General features: G+C 44.3%; 1 protein-coding gene across 2 annotated transcripts in view; it reads left to right on the forward strand.

The window, feature by feature from the left end:
• LOC126473336 (complexin) overlaps positions 1–22,359 on the forward strand; it is a 710,430-nt gene that overhangs the window by 316,478 nt on the left and 371,593 nt on the right. The window lies entirely within an intron of this gene.

A 22,359-nucleotide genomic window follows, 5' to 3' on the forward strand; every position in this document is an offset into this window, starting at 1 on the left:
TTTGCGGAATATTGCGTTGCAGAAAGAGCGTAGTCTTTCCTTCAGGGATTCCCATTTGCGTTCACGAATCATCTCCGTTATATCTGCGTGTTGTTTGAACCTGCTGGTAACAATTCTAGCAGCACTCCTCTGACTCTGAATTGTTTCTATCTCTTTTCTCAAAAATGGTTCAAATGGCTCTGAGCACTACGGGACTTAACATCTAAGGTCATCAGTCCCCTGTAACTTAGAACTACTCAAACCTAACTAACCTAAGGACATCACACACATCCATGCCCGAGGTAGGATTCGAACCTGCGACCGAGGCAGTCGCGTGGTTCCGGACTCAAGCGCCTAGAACCGCCCGGCCACAGCGGCCGGCAGTCTTTCTTCAGTCCGACCTGGTGCTGATCCCAAACACTCGAACAGTACTCAAGAATAGGTCAAACTAGAGTTCTTATGCCATCTCCTTAATGGATGAAATACACCTTTCCAAAACTCTTCAAATAAAATGAAGTCAAGCATTCGCCTTTCCCCTTCCAACCTGAACTGTTAATTCCATTTAATATCGGTTTGCAATTTTACGCCTGGATATTTAACCGAAGTGACTGTGTGAAGCAGCACACTAATAATGCTGTATTCAAACATTATCGTTTTTTTCCGGTCATCTGCATTAACTTACACTTTTCCGACATTTAGAACTAGCTGCCTTTTATCACACCGATTACATATTTTGTCTGTCACCTTGCTTATTCCTAGAGTCACTCAACATCCCGTACACCACAACGCCATCAGCAAACAGCCGTAAATTGCTGCTCGCCCTTTTCTTCAGGTGATTTATGTATACAATGAATAGAAGCGGTCCTACACACTTCCCTGGGGCACTCCTGACGGTTCCCGCGCCTCTGACGAATATTCGCCCTCGAGAACCGCGTACTGATTTCTATTACTCAAAAAGTCTTCGAGTCACTCGCGTTTCTGGAAACCTAAACCGCATGCTCGTGTCAAGTGCCTTCCGGTAAACGTGGAATATAGAGTTTGCCTGTTGCCCTCTATCTATGGTTTGTAGATGACGATGATGACGATGATGATGATGATGATGATGATTGGTTTGTGGGGCGCTCAACTGCACGGTCATCAGCACCCGTACAAAGTCCCAGTTTTTTCAACGTCATTTGTAGCCACAGTCATGAATGATGAGGATGATGATGAAACGATGAGGACATTACAAACACCCCGTCCCCGGCAAAGAAAATCCCCAACCTGGCCGGGAATCGAACCCGGTACACTGTGATTCAGAGGTAGTAACGTTACCCACTAGACCACGAGCTGCGGACATCTGTGTTTTGAAGGATATCATGTGACACAAAGGCAAGATGAGTATCGCACGAGCGATGTTTTCTACACCCTTGCTGATTTGTCGACAGCAGCTGTTCTGTCTCGGAGTAATTTATGGAATGTTCTCAAGAATTCTGCAGCAAACTGATATTAAGAAGTAACCTGCCCTTCTTTTCTGTTCATTTGGGACTTTTCAGTGGGCGGGAGATTCGCGGTAAATATAGGTTAGGTAAGACGCCAGTGTCGTATATTACTCTCTGTAAAACCGAATTGGGTTTCCATGTGGACCTGGCGACTAATTTGTTTTCAGCTCTTTCCATTTATTCCCTACGCCACGGATGTCAATTTCGTCTTCCTGATACAGAGAGGAAAATGTAGCAAGGGTCGTAAGATATAGATTCTGGTCAAGCTTCACTCCTCTATGGAGCTGCGGCGGCTGTTATCTGTACTACTTTTCCCACCAGATACGGCCTAGTGTGTAGCTGACTCTGTCGTACCTCCCATCACTACCACGAGCTGTCGCTTGTAAATACGGAACAGATAAAATTGCATGTATTGAAACTCATCATTAATATAATTATATATTTTATTTACGAATGTTCCTCGTGAATGAGCCCCTACTTATCAGTGAAATTGTATTAAAATTCCTACAGTAATTCCCCTCAACCTTCACATACAGCCCGAAAACAGATCCCAGGGAAATTGATTTATAAACATGTATACATAACAATGAAAACATATATGTAACATCATTAAAACTTGTTAAATTTCAAGTACTGAGAACCGATGAACGTGCTTCTTTTGCTGGCTGGAATGATGTCTGCAGACAGTCAGCCGATTGCCGTTGTGGACAGGTCACAAGGCACGCAGTTGTAAGATATCCTCTGTTAAACATAGCATGTCGTTTGTACTATTCCTTGCCGTTTTGAATACTCTTGCTTTTCATTCTACTTACTCTTCAAATGTTAGGTGAGAAATTTTCCAATTTATATGTGTAGAAGTACAGGTGAACAAAAGATTTATTTATAAGGAAATATGCTAGATACAGCAATGCAATCTGTTGCAAATGATACCTTTGGTTGGTGCACTTCTACAAGCGCTGCTACAGAAACTTTACAGGAATTTCAGACATGGATAGTGTTTCAATTAGACGGTGGACCATAACACTGGGGGTTATTTGTTCACCAGTTCTTGGATGAAACCTTTCCGGTCTGATCGATCAGTAGAATGGGGCAACATGAGCGCCCCAAGTTTACAGACACGCTGAGGATGAAGCCTTCAGTTCACTAGTTCCTGATGAGCAAACTCTTATGGTACGGATACGAAATGGTGGAGAGGCGGTGACAGAAGAGATGTTGCAAAAGACACGGAGAGAAATTGAGTATTGCCTACACATCATACGGGCAACAAACGGAGCACACGCGTAACCGTATCGGTAAAAATCTTCATGAGTTTGGCTACCACTTGCCACAGCATATTTGTACCTATCTAGCATATTTCCCTAGAAACAAATATCTGTAATCAGATCACCCTATATAGATGCTTGTACTAAAATATTTCTAGAGGTATCATGACCCCCCTCCTCCCCCATCCTGTGCATCCGCGCCTGACTGCAACAAAAGATACCATACTGTTAGCAATGCTAAGAAACCATTTGTCGTGTTGCAGTAGTGACAAACAATATTTTTTTTTTACTTCACTCCGTGGCAATTTTGAAGTTCCAGAACAGAGCCGCTTGACACACACGTTCTTGTGCTTCGCCAGAACGTGTCGTATGCTAAAAGTAAACAAGTTCTTTTGTAAAAATTACGAAAGTCAAATGGTTCAAATGGTTCTAAGCATTATGCGACTTAGCATCTGTGGTCATCAGTCCCCTATAACTTAGAACTACTTAAACCTAACTAACCTAAGGACATCACACACACCCATGCCCGAGGCAGGATTCGAACCTGCGGCCGTAGCAGCAGCGCGGTTCCGGACTGAAGCGCCTAGAAACGTTCGGCCACAGCGGCCGGCTTTACGAAAGGCAGCAACAGAAGTTTTTCAGATACTGTGTGACGTTTTCGGAGACAGGTGTGCGTCATATATTCGTGTCTTTGCAGACACATATTCTATGGACGACCAACAGATGCCGGCCGCACGTGTCAACAATCGCAAAAAGAACGCAAAATTTTGAGAAATAATGCGGAGAGACCAAAGATAGAGTCTTTATGGAATTTCTTCTTTGTTTTTAATAACCTCGTCGTCGACGGAACGCTAAGTATAATCTTCTTTCCTTCCTTGCATGAATAGTGACATGAACATAAAATCTTAACCCTATTTTTCCCACAGGTACAAAGCCTTAACTCTCCCAATACCAAAGGGGAGGGGAAGTGAGAGTTACTTTACGCTCACTTTTAGAAAATATTGTAATGTAGTTGTGTTCTTCATAATTTAAAATTCTGAAAAAATATTTATTGATCTTAAAGATTTTTATACCAGATTCCAAAACTGTTTTATTCTTTCAGAAAAGCAAACAAAAAAATTTAAATCTTATTAGTGAATATGACTTTTTGCTACAAATGACGCATTTATATTTTCAAGTTCAGGACCCTTCTTATACATTTATATGTCTTTAAAAATGTGTTGTGAATAAAAGACAACGATAACTCACAAAATATGTATTTTTTAATTTTTTGTGGTGGCCTCAAAGAACCCATCTCCCCTCTCCATTATTTAAAATGCGTAGATATTGCTAAGATTGTGTTAAAAGATATTTTCGTGGTCTGGAACCTACCTATACATCAGTAGCTATTCAAAAATGGAAGTTATCAATAAAATTTAACAACATATAATGATTTTTTAATTTTTTGGTCGGCGTAAAGTACCATCTGTACTTACGTAATGTCTCCCCCTTAGCACACGTTCGACTGTGTGACAATGAATTAAAATATTTGTATTACTACAGGTCAAGGGGTCGATAGTAGCTCTGTAGCGATAGAAGTGTTTTTTTCATTCTATATTCTTTAATAGTATTAGCTTTTCTTTGTGTTATTAACATATTACAAGGACTAATGAGCATTATAGCGTTTTATTACACATAAAATGTGGCTCGTATGGCCTGTTTTAGCTATCTAGACAATAGAATATAATTGTGCAGACTAAGTAAATAAAATAATAAATTCCTTCTGGCCCACAAGTCCGAGCCGATTGTTACTCCCCACACCGGTTACGGCATCTCCCTGCCCTGTCCTCTCGACAGTTTAGTCTCCATTATCCCATAGCCCCTCACACCCAGCTTAATTGCCACGATCCAACCGCCACTGCCAATTCTCACTCGTGCATTCCCCGACACACAAAAGTCACTTTTCTGAATTGCTGATCCCTCTCTATCGTTTCGCCGGCCGAAGTGGCCGTGCGGTTAAAGGCGCTGCAGTCTGGAACCGCAGGACCGCTACGGTCGCAGGTTCGAATCCTGCCTCGGGCATGGATGTTTGTGATGTCCTTAGGTTAGCTAGGTTTAACTAGTTCTAAGTTCTAGGGGACTAATGACCTCAGCAGTTGAGTCCCATAGTGCTCAGAGCCATTTGAACCATTTCTCTATCGTTTCACATTTCGCCACATTTCCCCCTCGCTGCTTCCGGAAGCTGATCGCCATACACAACTACAATATCTGTGGACTAACCGTCGCCAGTAACGTTTTCGCTCATATCAAAGCTCCACTCACAGAAATGGCGCAGCTATATCGTACGTTTTCGCAATATCGGCAGCAATATTTAATCAGACGGAAACGTTGCGATTACTTTTCACTTTCATCGTTTCACTTCTTTCAGGGGTAGTATTTTATGCGTATTGTGTAGTTTCAATTTTTATAATAGCGACTGGACTGAACGACGTGCTTACAAAAGACGTGGAGGCAAATTCGCCATAAATATAGCCATATCCCATCTGACAACATGCTACGACGTTTATGGCCTAAGATTGTAAGACGTGAAGGTTTCAAACAATAATAATTTCTAGAAGTTAGCTATCATGAACAGTTCTATAATCCCAGTCATTTTTGTGTTGTTATGTAATTAATTTGTGGTGTAAATTGAATTTCATCTACATTTAGATTCCGCTAATCACCTTATTGTGTGTGGCGGAAAGTAATTCATAGTCATAGGTTTTCAACTAGTTGATACAATTTTCAAAAATATTAGTTTATTTTAAAATACTACAGAGTAATCAACAACAGTATGGCTGCACCATTGTCACATCATCTGCGGAATAAACGAATAAAAATAAATAATTTTAATAAATGTCTATGTCGGAACAAAGACGCATTTGTTTGTCTGCTTGCGTTTTGCGCAACGAAAAACATGTTTACAACTGAAAATATGGAACATAGGTTCCATAAATGTATACTGGCTTACAGGAAGCATTGTAAATGTATGTCAAGCCTCTAAATCAGCAGCAGTCATGAGTATCTCCACAATATCAAAATTTTCTTTCCGAAGTACATCATTCTATTTAGCTTTTGTGTAATTACAGTTCAAATGCAAGCTTGAGAACAAATATTTGAAAGCTTCCAATACACAGCAACGTTCCGTAGTCGCTGTTCAATCAAAAGCGTCCACAATTACGTAAACTGAAGTTTAACGTGTCTCTAACAAAAACAGTGCTCACAGACTATAAATGTCTGATCGAAGCATAGGTTCATATACAAGTGCTATCAAAGAAATTCATTAGACACTTAGAAGTGCATTTTCCTTAACTCGTGAATCTGTTAACCAACACCATGACACGCATGCTGTAGTGTACACTACTGCGCGATGATAGTAATTCACTGGGATACGCGTTGAATGGGGCAGTCGATTCTAATAACCAATCGTAAATGAAATTACGATAGCACAGAGATATCTTTCTTGATTATTGTTTTATAAATACGTTCAAATTTGGCAAACGTACACTATTCAACACTGAATCGATACTCATGGTACATGTAGCTTTCGTACGAGGCGTATAAGAAAAAAATAATCTGAAATTGACATTCATTTACTCCCTGATTAAATTTTAACGTTTTCTACGTCCACGCTATACAAATGGTAACGGACTAGAAAAATTAATTCAGTGTACTTCTAGATGTCGTAATTTAGTTAAATATTCGGCTTTAATGAGAGAAACACGAGATAACACCTTACTAAAACGAAGGACATTGAAAACTCTGAAATTTGGCCTACGTTCTCAATCTAACGCTGTATTACGAATACTGATCATTAGTGGCACAATAAACAAGCGTGCAAATGACTTTGACCACGTCATGCTTCCACAGCTGATTAATGTGATTGTTAAGAAAACCGACACAGCGAACTTTATGCGTAAATGTATTCAGTAGGCTATACTCTAGCACTGAGTCATTACCTTTGCTACTGTCTGGAACCGCGCGACCGCTACGGTCGCAGGTTCGAATCCTGCCTCAGGCACGGATGTATGTGATTAGGTTTAAGTAGTTCTAAATCCGGGGGACTTATGACCTCAGATGTTAAGTCCCATAGTGCTCAGAGCCATTTGAACCATTACCTTTGCTCGAAGCGATTATGAAGTTTTATAACCGACATATCGCACTCGACAGATGTCATGCCGGATGTTTAGGTGTTTACTTCTTTCGTTGAGCGGCTCTGTCTGGCCATCCCATAATAATGTTAACTGCTCTGTACCCTACAAGTGCCGCAGTTCGTGTTTGTACCAAGCACAAGCGACAAAGAGGAACATTGTACTTATCACATTCCAAAAACTACCTGTCAGCGTTTCAATCATTACACCGGCACGCTTTTGCCGCCTTATGAGTCTTATTTGATTGCTGGTGTCTACGCTATCTAACAGTTAGATATCATAAAATGGTTCAAATGGCTCTGAGCACTATGGGACTTAACTTCTGCGGTCATCAGTCCCCTAGAACTACTTAAATCCAACTATCCTAAGGACATGACACACATCCATGACAGAGGCAGGATTCGAACCCGCAACGTAGCGGTGGCGCGGTTCCAGATTGCAGCGCCTAGAACCGCTTGGCCACCCCGGTCCGCCTACATGTCACACATCATCTGCATTCTTCGGTACCTTTTATCCTAATCTGTGTCTTGCAGAAATGCGGATCACCTGAGTATATTTATACAGTATGAAACATGTAGTGACTTAATACGTGCATCTAAAAGAACAGCTGTGGTGGTTTTCTAAACACTTGCATAAAAAAACTGCTTGGAATATCCGAAAATACCTTTCAATGACTGAACTGAGGAAATTACTAACATTTGAAATTCTTTAATCTGTTATTGGTTGGTTGGTTTTGGGGAAGGAGACCAGACAGCGAGGTCATCGGTCTCATCGGATTAGGGAAGGAAGTCGGCCGTGCCCTTTCAAAGGAACCATCCCGGCATTTGCCTGGAGCGATTTAGGGAAATCACGGAAAACCTAAATCAGGATGGCCGGACGCGGGATTGAACCGTCGTCCTCCCGAATACGAGTCCAGTGTCTAACCACTGCGCCACCTCGCTCGGTAATCTGTTATTCGTGTTGTTCAAACTGACAAAGCAAGGAAGGCAATATGGAGCTGCCAAAATGTTTAAAGAATTGTTGAATTAAATAGAGCGATAATAAAACTAAATGAATAGTCCTTTTGTAATTCCATAGGTTAGAAACTAACTTAAATGATTCTATAACAAAGAATTGGTATTTTAAATACGACAGTATGCCATTTTAGGCACTATATAACATTAAAACACTCGATAATGGCACTTTAAAGCCGAAATCATCATGGTGTAAATGTAACACTGCAAATAAAAAACAGTCTAATGGCGGTACTGACTTTAAAGAAATATATTGTGACTGTGGCCCCGCATATTGAAAAAAATTATTAAATAATTAAATGCCGGATTCTGTCGAAATTATTTTCATTCAGGCTCAAGAAGTTCAATAATCAAGTAGGTACCAGCTCAGGACTTTCGAACATATACCAAATATGAGATAGAATGAGTCTATGAGAACTATAACATAAGCCGCGGCCTTGTCACCTCGGACGTATAAGGGGCGATCAAAAAGTTCGCATTTGATGGCGTTGCTACAGCGTCTATACAGCGAAGAGGGACTCCGCTGAGGGTGTGTTAGCACCGACATGTGCACAAGGAATTAGAGTGGCATTTCTGTCTTTCTGACGTGTGTGCGGTAAATGCCGAGACGCGAACTATGGCGACGTTATTACCAAATGCATCCTAACAGGACCAGTTTGCTTTTATTCTTTCTTGATTACCGAGGGACGAACACCGATAGACATCTATCGGAGAATGAATGATGTGCTGGGACAGCTTGCCTGTCTAAAACCATTGTTGCGGAATGGTATTGCTGCTTTCTGATAAGCATGTCCCCACGTTGCAAATGTCGTTAGGCAGAAGTTACGCCAAGTGGTAAACATTCGTGCTCCCTCCCTATAGTCGTGATCTTTCCCCATGCGACCATCCGCCTTCGGTGTTTTAAAAAAGCCATGAAGGATCGACGACACCTGTCAGATGAGGATGTGCATCAGGCTGCTTCAGGACTTGGTGTTTTACCAAACGGATATCTTCAATCTAGTGCGTCGATAGGATGGTAGCGTCAATACTCACGGCGATTTTGCCGTACCATTTCTGGACCGTACGGCCTTGGAACCGAAGCCTTTTGGTCGTCCCATACAACTTGCAATGAAGGCGTCCATATGAACATAACCCAGAATCAAAGAGTTAATAGACGCAGGAACAGCGTTGTTAGGCACCTGAAGTCCCAATAGAGAGTGCTGTGTCATGTAGGAGGATACTGTGAGGGTTATTCAGGATTTGGGTCTGGCCAGTAGAGGTTGCTGAATAACCTAAAGGTGAGGCGACTGCTAGCGAATAACAGGTTCAAATGGCTCTGAGCACTATGGGACTCAACATCTTAGGTCATAAGTCCCCTAGAACTTAGAACTACTTAAACCTAACTAACCTAAGGACATTACACACACCCATGCCCGAGGCAGGATTCGAACCTGCGACCGTAGCAGCCCCGCGGTTCCGGACTGCAGCGCCAGAACCGCACGGCTACAGCGGCCGGCGCGAATAACAGGATACTCGCGTTCGAGCCGCAACTCCTAACATAAATTTTCTATTATTATTGAAGATATATGACGGTACAGTTAATAAAATGGCACTTCGAAGCTAATGTGCAGTTAAAGGAACTGTTTGAGACTCCTAAGCACTCTGATTTTGACAAATTTGCCAACAAAATCAGTAGTCTCAAGCAAGCTAATAAAAATTGTCCTAAATTGACGGCAAACAAAATCAGTAATACTAATATAATCTCAGCACTTATGGTGTGCTGAGAGATAAGGAAACGAAAGTGGTTACGACGAGGATGACGGCCATGACAAATAAGACGACGGCAACGACAGTAGAATGATGATGATAATTACAACGTTATGCCCATAGACACAGGCAAGGGGCAAATGTCCTCAAGTATTTATACTTCAAATAGATCGTTACTGTCTATCAAAACTGTACACTCGCAGAGAATTTGAAATTTACTGTCATGAAATCTCTCATTTTATAAATTCACTTAACTACCCCTACCTTAGCAAGAAACAATTGCTAACTGTTGTCTTTGTGGTCCTTGCATTTGTCAGTACCGTCTGACAGTAGTCGAGCAGTATCTCTCGATTTGTGATAAAAAAAATTGTCATTTGGAAGGCGCTGCAGTGCACATATACAGGGTGTTACAAAAAGGTACGGCCGAACTTTCAGGAAACATTCCTCACACACAAAGAAAGAAAATATCTTATGTGGACATGCGTCCGGAAACGCTTACTTTCCATGTTAGAGCTCATTTTATTACTTCTCTTCAAATCACATTAATCATGGAATGGAAACACACAGCAACAGAACGTACCAGCGTGACTTCAAACACTTTGCTACAGGAAATGTTCAAAATGTCCTCCGTTAGCGAGGATACATACATCCACCCTCCGTCGCATGGAATCCGTGATGCGCTGATGCAGCCCTGGAGAATGGCGTATTGTATCACAGCCGTCCACAATACAAGCACGAAGAGTCTCTACATTTGGTACCGGGTTTGCGTAGACAAGAGCTTTCAAATGCCCCCATAAATGGAAGTCAAGAGGATTGTCAGGAGAGCGTGGAGGCCATGGAATTGGTCCGCCTCTACCAACCATTGGCCACCGAATCTGTTGTTGAGAAGCGTACGAACACTTCGACTGAAACGTGCAGGAGCTCCATCGCGCATGAACCACATGTTGTGTTGTACTTGTAAAGGCACATGTTCTAGCAGCACAGGTAGAGTATCCCGTATGAAATCATGATAACGTGCTCCATTGAGCGTAGGTGGAAGAACATGGGGCCCAATCAAAACATCACCAACAATGCCTGCCCAAACGTTCACAGAAAATCTGTGTTGATGACGTGATTGCACAACTGCGTGCGGATTCTCGTCAGCCCACACAGGTTAATTGTGAAAATTTACAATTTGATCACGTTGGAATGAAGCCTCGTCCGTAAAGAGAACATTTGCACTGAAACGAGGATTGACACATTGTTGGACGAACCCTTCGCAGAACTGTACCCGTGGAGACCAATCAGCTGCTGATAGTGCCTGTACACGCTGTACATGGTACGGACACAACTCGTTCTCCCGTAGCACTCTCCATACAGTGACGTGGTCCACGTTACCTTGTACAGCAGCAACCTCTCTCACGCTGACATTAGGGTTATCGTCAACTGCACGTAGAATTGCCTCGTCCATTGCAGGTGTCCTCGTCGTTCTAGGTCTTCCCCAGTCGCGAGTCATAGGCTGGAATGTTCCGTGCTCCCTAAGACGCCGATCAATTGCTTCGAACGTCTTCCTGTCGGGGCACCTTCGTTCTGGAAATCTGTCTCGATACAAACGTACCGCGCCACGGCTATTGCCCCGTGCTAATCCATACATCAAATGGGCATCTGCCAACTCCGCATTTGTAAACATTGCACTGACTGCAAAACCACGTTCGTGATGAATACTAACCTGTTGATGCTACGTACTGATGTGCTTGATGCTAGTACTGTAGAGCAATGAGTCGCATGTCAATACAAGCACCAAAGTCAACATTACCTTCCTTCAATTGGGCCAACTAGCGGTGAATCGAGGAAGTACAGTACATACTGACGAAACTAAAATGAGCTGTAACATGGAAATTAAGCGTTTCCGGACACATGTCCACATAACACATTTTGTTTCTTTGTGTGTGAGGAATGTTTCCTGAAAGTTTGGCAATACCTTTTTGTAACAGCCTGTATATATTCAAGTTGTTGCTCTGGAAGCATCATTTGCCGCCAAAATCTGATTTTTGCCATTAGTTCTCACACTGAATAGAGTTTTATTGCCATTCATGGCGCCACCTTTTCATACTCGGTCTTTCGTCAGTCACATAAAAGCAAAGGAAGCGGGCAATTCGCGTCGATGCTGAGAGCTCCCCCCAGTAACGAGCGAAAGGCGGCGTCACGTCGTCGCGGCCGGTATTAATGAAAGGCCATGGCGCCGGTGCTCGTTAGTGCGCCGCCTGCAGTGGTTTCTCTTGAGAAATTCACGTTGAAACTGGTCTGGCAAGAAATGTCTAAAAGTAGTCAGTGACAGATGGAGCTGTCTATATATAAGGTGAAGAAAAATTCTCGCATTGGAACGAGCAGTTCGATTCCTCATATACTGGGAACACGAAAACTTCTGTCACAAAATTTCGTCCTGAGCATATTTAGAGCTGTAAATGTACGTTAAAGATTAGCAATCTGCTAATGCTGTGATCACACATACGTAACTACCTCTGTCAGAACAGTTAGCAGCGTGGTGCAGTTGGTGCAGCGTATAGCGTTTTAGGTTGGCATGTAGGATGTCGAGGGTTCGATCCTGGGTCGAAGCATATTTCCTTTTATTTGCTAAAAGTAGTCTATGTGGTATGATATCTGGCAGCTTAATAGTTGTGACTGGGTTTACAATAGGTGTTCTACAAAAAATTTCGAGTTGCGTACTGTGAACACAGAAATGGAAGCACGATCGTTTTCATTGGTTCAGCTTTTAAAGAAGCGTTATGTACGTCGCGGAGGCGAATTGTTTCGCGCCACTGCAATTACTAGATTCCAAACCCGTTTTGTGTGTAGCCTCCCGCAATGTCCCACGGGCAGCCATGACTCTGGCACCCAGTCAGTCGCAGAGAAGGCGAATACTGACCCGGGATTAGTTAGGCCACTCCTGTTCAACCTCTTCACGTAGTTATGTAAGAATTATTGGGACGAATCGCATGAGCCGCGTCTCGTCTCATTATATCCCACACGTACTCGATTGGAGACTGTAAGTAGGCTGTTTAGGTTTTTATGTTGGTAACGCCACGTAGCGTATGAAAATCACTGACTGTGCTGTGTGCAGTCTGTGGCTGGTTGGCATTGTTGAAATATTCGCTATTGTAGTGTTGGGCAGTTGGATGTGAACAGCGCGTAGCGTTGCGCAGTTGGAGATGAGCCGCCAGCAGTGGTGGATGTGGGGAGAGAGATGGGAGAATTCTGAGAGCGGACGATCTGGACGTGTGTCCATCAGAAAGAGTAAATTTGTAACAAAAAGGTGCGGCCAAACTTTCAGGAAACATTCCTCACACACAAAGGAAGAAAATATGTTATGTGGACATGTGTCCGGAAACGCTTACTCTTCAAATCACATTAATCATGGAATGGAAACACACAGCAATAGAACGTACCAGCGTGACTTCAAACACTTTGTTACAGGAAATGTTCAAAATGTCCTCCGTTAGCGAGGCTACATGCATCCACCCTCCGTCGCATGGAATCCCTGATGCGCTGATGCAGCCCTGGAGAATGGCGTATTGTATCACAGCCGTCCACAATACGAGCGAGAAGAGTCTCTACATTTGGTACCGGGGTTGCGTAGACAAGAGCTTTGAAATGCCCCCATAAATGAAAGTCAAGAGTCAAGGTCAGGAGAGCGTGGATGCCATGGAATTGGTCCGCCTCTACCAATCCATCGGTCACCGAATCTGCTGTTGAGAAGCGTACGAATACTTCGCTCCATCGCGCATGAACCACATGTTGTGTCGTACTTGTAAAGGCACATATTCTAGCAGCACAGGTAGAGTATCCCGTATGAAGTCATGAAAACGTGCTCCATTGAGTGTAGGTGGACGAAACTAAAAAGAGCTCTAACATGGAAATTAAGCGTTTCCGGACACATGTCCACATAACATCTTTTCTTTATTTGTGTGTGAGGTATGTTTCCTGAAAGTTTGACCTTTTTGTAACACCCTGTATATGGTGACATTTTAACATCATTAAGGTAAATACATTGTTTGTTGTGTATCGAAATCTTTCATTTGGTAACTATGCCTATCAGTAGTTAGGGCCTTCAGTAGTTAGAATCTTTTATTTAGCTGGCAGTATTGGCGCTCGCTGTATTGCAGTAGTTCGAGTAACAAAGATTTTTGTGAGGTAAGTGATTCACGGAAGGTACAGGGCCATTGTTTTGTAGGGATTGTTGAAAGTCAGATTGCGTTGCGCTAAAAATATCCTGTGTCAGTTTAGTGTTGATCAGAATAAGTAAAGAGCGAAATGTCTGAGTACGTTCAGTTCTGCTCAGCTGTTTGAAAATCAAATAACGTAGCGGTTTACCAGCACAGTAATTCATTAAATTTTCTAAGGGGACGTTTCAAGTTGTTTCCGGAGATCGTACTGGCCAGAGTAGTAGATGCACGTCTTGGAGAGGACGTTGTCTTTCACGGGCAGTGTGTAGACGAGCATTAGCTTTTTGGAACAACACATCGCCTACCTGTTGCAAGAACGGCAATAGGACGGATCTAACAACATTCTGCACTTACTGAGCGCTGGTTATCGTCTCCTCCAGGAACGCCAAAGCTGAACGGGAGTTGCAGTTTGTCGCACCCCAGAACATAAGTCCTAAGTGGGGCCAGTGTGTCTTGGACGAATGCATTCTAATAGACAGCGTTTACCAGGCCTGCGTCGTACGCGCAAACGACCACCACTTGCGTGCAGGCAGTATCTGTTTTCATTGCTGAAGACCACGCCACGCCATTCGGTCTCTCAAATAACCCTTTGATGGCACCATTGGAGTCGTGCATGTCGAAGCCGTGGCGCCGGCCGGAGTGACCGTGCGGTTCTAGACGCTACAGTCTGAAACCGAGCGACCGCTACGGTCGCAGGTTCAAATCCTGCCTCGTGCATGCATGTGTGTGATGTCCTTAGGTTAGTTAGGTTTAAGTAGTTCTAAGTTGTAGGCGACTGATGACCTCAGAAGTTAAGTCGCACAGTGCTCAGAGCGATTTGAACCATTTTTGAAGCCGTGGCGTCAGTGGAAGAGGGCTGGAAGTGAGCGTGCCCGTAGTCCCACTGCAAATAACCGGTTCGCACAGCTCATGCTGACACGTCTGGGCTCACAAGCCCTCCTATCTGTGCTGTGATAACGGTACGATTTGCCACTGCTATCCTTACTATATGACGACCCGGGCTAGTGTCTGTACTTACAAGGGAACCTCCCCATCGCACCCCCCTCAGATTTAGTTATAAGTTGCCACAGTGGATAGGCCTTGAAAAACTGTACACAGATCAATCGAGAAAACAGTAAGAGGTTGTGTGGAACTATAAAAAAAATTAGCAAAATATACAAACTGAGTAGTCCATGTGCATGATAAGCAACATCAAGGACAAATTGATCTCAGGAGCGCCGTGGTCCCGTGGTTAGCGTGAGTGGCTGCGGAACGAGAGGTCCTAGGTTCTAGTCTTCCCTCGACTGTAAATTTTACTTTCTTTATTTTCGCAAAGTTATGATCTGTCCGTTCGTTCATTGACGTCCCTGTTCAGTGTAATAAGTTTAGTGTCTGTATTTTGCGACCGCACCGCAAAACTGTGCGATTAGTAGACGAAAGGACGTGCCTATCCAATGGGAACCGAAAACATTTGATCGCAAGGTCATAGGTCAACCGATTCCTCCACAGGAAAACACGTCTGATATATTCTATACGACACAGGTGACGGCATGTGCGTCACATGACAGGAGTATGTTGTCGACCAACCTAACTTGTACACTTGGCAAATGGGTAAAAAGATTCTTCTACCTTGCCCGATTTAGGTTTTCTTGTGGATGTGATAATCACTCCCAAATAGTGATGAAAACATAAGAGTTTGTCACATAAACTGAAAATAAAAAATTAAACTTTTAACTTGAGGGAAGGCTTGAACCGAGGCTCTCTCGTTCCGTAGCTGCTCTCACTAACCACGAGACCACGGCGCTCCTAGCCTATCATTCTCCTTGATGTTCCATATCTTCGCATGGACTACTGAGTTTGTTTATTTTACTTATTTTTTTCATAGTTGCACACAACTTCTTCCTGTTTTCTCGATTGATCTGTGTTCAGTTTTTCAAGGCCTATCCACTGTGCCAACTTATAACTAAATTTGAGGGGGGTGCGATGAGGAGATTTCCTTGTTAGTGGACGTCCAGAACCTCGCCTACGGATATAAGAATGTCCACGTGACGACTGATACCAGCATCGTCGCACAGCTGACGCAGCACGTCCAAATTGTGTGCCAGTTCTCCGGAAACACCATCCCGCCACTCGGAAGGCCACAACTTGACTCCTTTCAAACTCGTTCAGTCGGCTGTAGGAACCAAGAGTGCGTCTCCATTGCATGGATTCCTGCTTGCTTCACACGTCTGCACCACACTGAGCCTTCTGGCTGTGGGCATTCCCTAGTAAAGGTTGGATACAGATAGCGCTCTGGTAGGTACACCATTGCGCTCTCTGTAGACGGACGACGTTGAAACAATTATCAGTACATCTACACTCATGCTCATAAATTAAGGATAATTGAGAATGTGGTTCCACACACCGTGGCACTACACAAAACTGGCGCTAACAGCATAGGCACATAGGGAACACACATGAAACAGATCTGTAAGTCCACAGTATTGGTGATAAGTTGAGAAAACCGTCAAAAAATACATGTGCTACAAAACGCCACTGTTTCCTGCTAATGTACCCTGACATCAGTATGGGATATGATCACCATGCACACGTACACAGGCCGCTCAACGGATTGGCATACTCTGGATCAGGTGGTCGAGCAGCTGCTGGAGTATAGCCTCCGATTCTTGCACCGGTGCCTGTCGGAGCTCCTGAAGTGTCCTAGGGGTTGGAAGACGTGCAGCGATACGTCGACCGAGAGCATCCCAGACGTGCTCGAAGGGGTTTAGGTCTGGAGAATAGGCAGGCCACTCCATTCGCCTGATATCTTCTGTTTCAAGGTACTGCTCCACGATGGCAGTTCGGTGGGGCCGTGCGTTCTCATCCATCAGGAGGAAAGTGGGACCCACTGCACCCATGAAAAAGAAGACATGCCGGTGCAAAATGACGTCCCAATGTACCTGACCTGTTACAGTTCCTCTGTCAAAGACATGCAGGGGTGTACGTGCACCAATCATAATCCCACCAACACCATCAATCCACGACCTCCATACAGGTTCCTTTCAGGGACATTAAGGGGTTGGTATCTGGTTCCCGGTTCATGCCAGATGAAAACCCGGCAAGAATCACTGTTCAGACTATACCTGGACTCGTCCGTGAACATAAACTGGGACCACTGTTCCAATGACCATGTACTGTGATCTTGACACCAGGCTTTACGGGCTCTCCTGTGGCCACGGATCGGTGGAATGCACCTTGCAGGTCTCCAGGTGAATAAAACATGTCTGTTCAGTCGTCTGTAGACTGTGTGTTCCAGTGGCTACGGTAAGGTCCCGTCCCGAGCAAGGCTACCTGCAGTATTCCATGGCCGTCTGCGAGCACTGATGGTGAGATATCAGTCGTGTTGTGGTGTTGCACACTGTTGACGTCCCATACTGTAGAGCCTGGACACGTTTCCTGTCTGCTAGAATCGTTGCCATAATGCTGAGATCACACTTTGTGGCACACGGAGGGCCCGTGCTAGGACCTGCTGTGTTTGACCAGCCTCCAGTCGCCCTACTATTCTACCCCCCATAATGTCATCAATATGTGTTCTTTGAGCCATTTTCAACACACAGTCACCATTAGCACGTATGAAAACGTCTGCCCACTTACTCGCTGCACCGTCCACTGACATGCACCAACACACCTCTGCGTATGTGGACTGCTGCCAGCGCCACGACCGCAGGCCAAATGCACCGGAGGGTCATACCTCGATGTGATTTAAATCCGCAAACCGCCCACCAGAGCGTTGTTTCACCACGTATCAGCATTATCCTTAATTTATGAGCATGAGTGTACTAACCACCAGGTGACATATCTCGTCATCGGATCACTTCTTTTTTTTTTAATTTGGTAAAGTATGTTACATGCAATGACGGGTTATTCATATTATTTGCGTTTCTCGCTATGATAATAATTATTAATTTTGTGAAAGATTTTACATTCGTATTTCAAAAGTGCAATAACTCCTTCTATCTGTTCACTTTTTGACAATTTCCTTGCATTAAAGATCTAATAATTAAATGTTTCTCTGAGACATTTAAGCCTCTTTTTATTATCCACTATAGTCCGCTGCTCGTGGTCGTGCGGTAGCGTTCTCGCTTCCCACGCCCGGGTTCCCGGGTTCGATTCCCGGCGGGGTCAGGGATTTTCTCTGCCTCGTGATGACTGGGTGTTGTGTGATGTCCTCAGGTTAGTTGGGTTTAAGTAGTTCTAAGTTCTAGGGGACTGATGACCATAGCTGTTGAGTCCCATAGTGCTCAGAGCCATTTGAACCATATTATCTACTGTAATGATCGAAGCAGACGAAATGACTTAAAATTTGTGCCGTAGCTGGGAGTCGAACCTCGGTATTCTTGCTTGCTAGGCAGAAATGCTAACCGTTACACTACCATAGCACAATAGTCGACATTGCTACACGAACTACCTAAGCTTAGTGCCCTCCCCAACACACACTTCAATTCATTTTCCCTTATATATTGACAATATATAATTGCTTAGGTAGTTCGTGCAGCAATGTCGACCATTGTGCTGTTGTAATGTAATGGTTAGCATTTCTGCCTAGCAAGCAAGAAGTCCTGACCACAGCACAAATTTTAGTTCTTTTCGTCTGCTTCGATCATTCCTTGTATTAGTTGCTTACTATTATAATAATACTTATTGAAACCATTTAAAATTATGTATAATTTTTTTAATATTGGAATTCAAAGCGTTAACTATTCTGATAAAAATCCTACGAACGGCATTCTTGGCGTTATTTTTGGGAAGGTATCTAGAAACGACTATGCTCTGGGCAGCGGTAGCGCCTCGGTGGCGCAGAGCGGAACTAGGCCGCGGAGCTCGCGTGCAGTATGCTGGCCTGCAAAGCACGCACTCAGAGCGCTGCGCAGAGAGCGCGCCTGCGTCTGGGTCGCCGTCCCACGTGGCCCCACCACCCACGCCTTCCGCAGGCGGTCCCGGTGGCGCCGCCGCTGCCGCTGCCGTGGTGATAAAGACGCGATAGTCGCCTGACGGATCACCTGCAGTCACGAGCCCCACCCTCCGCCCCCGACAAGCAGCCAGCTACTGCTGCTTCTAGGGCGCTGCAGCTCGTATCACGTATACGGTGTAAACTTACAGCCACGTTTCCACACCTCATATGAAAGTACCAATTCAATTTGCGCTCTTCTGGACACAAGATGTCTCAAAGCATTAATTATACACTACTGGCCATTAAAATTGCTACACCACGAATATGACGTGCTACAGACGCGAAATTTAACCGACAAGAAGAAGATGCTGTGATATGCAAATGATTTGCTTTTCAGAGCATTCACACAAGGCTGGCGCCGGTGGCAACACCTACAACGTGCTGACATGATGAAAGTTTCCAACCGATTTCTCATACACAAACAGCAGTTGACCGGCGTTGCCTGGTGCAACGTTGTTGTGATGCCTCGTGTAAAGAGGAGAAATGCGTACTATCACGTTTCCGACTTTGATAAAGGGCGGATTGTAGCCTATCGTGATTGCGGTTTATCGTATCGTGACATTGCTACTCGCGTTGGTCGAGATCCAATGACCGTTAGCAGGATATGGAATCGGTGGGTTCAGGAGGGTAATACGGATCCCAACGGCCTCATATCACTAGCAGTCGAGGTGATAGGCATCTTATCCGCATGGCTGTAACGGAACGTGCAGCCACGTCTCGATCCCTGAGTCAACAGATGGGGGGGCGGGGGGGGGGGGGGGAGACGTTGGCAAGACAACAACCATCTCCACGAACAGTTCGACGACGTTTGCAGCAGCATTGACTATCAGCTCGGAGACCATGGCTGCGGTTACCCTTGACGCTGCATCACAGACAGAAGCGTCTGTGATGGTGTACTCAACGACGAACCTGGGTGCACGAATGGTAAAACGTCATTTTTTTTGGATGAATCCAGGTTATGTTTACAGCATCATGATGGTCGCATCCGTGTTTGGCGACATCGCAGTGAACGCACATTGGAAGTGTGTTTTCGTCATCGCCATACTGGCGTATCACCTGCCGTGATGGTATGGGATGCCATTGGTTACACGTCTCGGTCACCTCTTGTTCGCATTGATGGCACTTTGAACAGTGGACGTTACATTTCAGATGTGTTACGACCCCTGGCTCTATCCTTCATTCGATCACTGCGAAACCCCACATTTCAGTAGGATAATGCACGACCGTATGTTGCAGGTCCTGTACGGGCCTTTCTGGATACAGAAAATGTTCGACTGCTGCCCTGGCCAGCACATTCTCCAGATCTCTCCCCAATTGAAAACGTCTGGTCAATGGTGGCCGAGCACCTGGCTCGTCACAATACGCCATTCACTACTCTTGATGAACTGTGGTATCGTGTTGAAACTGCATGGGCAGCTGTACCTGTACGCGCCATCCAAGCTCTGTTTGACTCAATGCCCAGGCGTATCAAGGCCGTTATTACGGCCAGATGTGGTTGTTCTGGGTACTGATTTCTCAAGATCTATGTACCCAAACTGCGAGAAAATGTAATCCCATGTCAGTTCTAGTATAATATATTTGTCCAATGAATACCTGTTAATCGTCTGCATTTCTTCTTCGTGTTGCAATTTTAATGGCCAGTAGTGTACGAGCTACAAAATTCAGTACTGAGTGAAAAAGCGAAGTCAAAGCCTAGCTGACAAACAAAACTTGTACGAAGACAAAATGAACTTTCGGAGATCAGTGCGAGAAGCGTTCAATGAATTCAAATGTACAGATGAGCCAGTTGATCTGAGTAAAGGCCTAAGTTCAAAGAAGGCAGCTCGTTTTGTATTGTCCTTAGCGCCGAGGCGTCTGCAGGGACGAGGATACCCCATACAAGGGCGATAGGGACGAAAATGGCTCTGAGCACTATGGGACTTAACTTCTGAGGTCACCAGTACCCTATAACTTAGAACTACTTAAACCTAACTCTAAGGACATCACACACACTCATGCCCGAGGCAGGATTCGAACCTGCGACCGTAGCGGTCGCGCGGTTCCACACTGTAGCGCCTAGAACCGCTCGGCCACTCCAGCCGGCCACGAAACACTATTGAGAAAGTTTAGAGAACCGGTATTTGAAGCCGACTGCAGAGCGATGCGGCATTTCTTCACGCATCTCATTGTTTACTACGCAATATCTCTTGAACTATAACAGGTAGGTGGTTCTTACCCCCACAGCGATTGTTGCCTGGCAGTACGGGGTAAGTATACTAAGTTCGGTTGAAATCTATCCAGTGGTTTAGGAGGGGATGCGGAACATACACACACACACACACACACACACACACACACACACGCACACCCATCAACGTTTGTAATATTTGTGAATCTATGAAAAGAATGAAATGCTTCGTCCGGTACATGTTGCACAACTTTCTCTAGTGATCATGCAAAACTAACACACACAATTTTGGAATGGACAGCGGTATGTTATTCAGTTTCAGACACAGTCCAGTCGTTGGCTAGAATTTCAGGACAACAAAAATATAAGAGAATCAGTAAATAATAAATAAATAAAAAGTATTTCTAGCTGATGGAAAATAATGTTGCGCAATACTTAGTAACGTGAAGACAGGAGAAGTGAAGTAAATACGGACTTGGTGAAAACCGCGAGTATAATCGAGAAAATGAAGATGACTGAAAAAGGAACGACTTTGTGAAGAACCACCCCCAGCACGACAGTGATGGATTCGTACATTAGGGGAGAGACGGGTGGTCACGCTAGCTGGCCCATGGCCCTCACTGTTTGTAACCGGAGGTTATTTTCTCCTGAGAGACTGCACGCTATTTGTAGTGGATTCATTCGTGCAAGCCACCGTAAGGTGCTAGGCGTAGCGTACCCTGTACCTCTACTGGTCACTTCCCTTCCTGTTCCTCTAGCAAAAAGGGTGAATGATTAACGAGCGTCTACATGCCTCCATGTGAGCCCTACTTTCTTGTATCTTATCTTCGTGGTTCTTACGCAAAATGTATGTTGGCGACATTAGAATCGTTCAGCAGTAAGCTTCAAATAATGGATCACTAAATTTTCTCCGTATTGTTCCTCGAAAATAACGTCGCCCTCCATTTAGGGATTCCAGTTTTAATTCCCGTAGCATCTCTGTAATACTTTCGTGTTATTTGAACCTACCGCTAATGAATCTAGCAGCCCCCCTGTGTATTACTCCGAGGTCTTTCTTTAATCCTACCTGGTGCCGATCTCAAACACTTAATCAGTAATTAAAAACAAGTCGCACTAACGCCCTATACACGGTCTCCCTTAAAAATAATCCACATTCTCCTAAAATTCTCCCAGTAAACCGAAACAAACCATTCGCCTTCCCTACCACATTCCTCATATGCTCCTTCTATTTCGTATCGCTTTGTACCGTTCCCCCCAGATTTTTAAACTATGTGACTTTGTCAAGCAGGATACTACTAACGCTGTATCCGAACACGATGGGCTTGTCTTCCCTACTCATCCGCATTAACTTAATTTTTCTACATTTAGAGC

The sequence above is a fragment of the Schistocerca serialis genome, chromosome 4 (assembly GCF_023864345.2).
Source record: "Schistocerca serialis cubense isolate TAMUIC-IGC-003099 chromosome 4, iqSchSeri2.2, whole genome shotgun sequence".
Lineage (NCBI taxonomy): Eukaryota > Metazoa > Arthropoda > Insecta > Orthoptera > Acrididae > Schistocerca > Schistocerca serialis.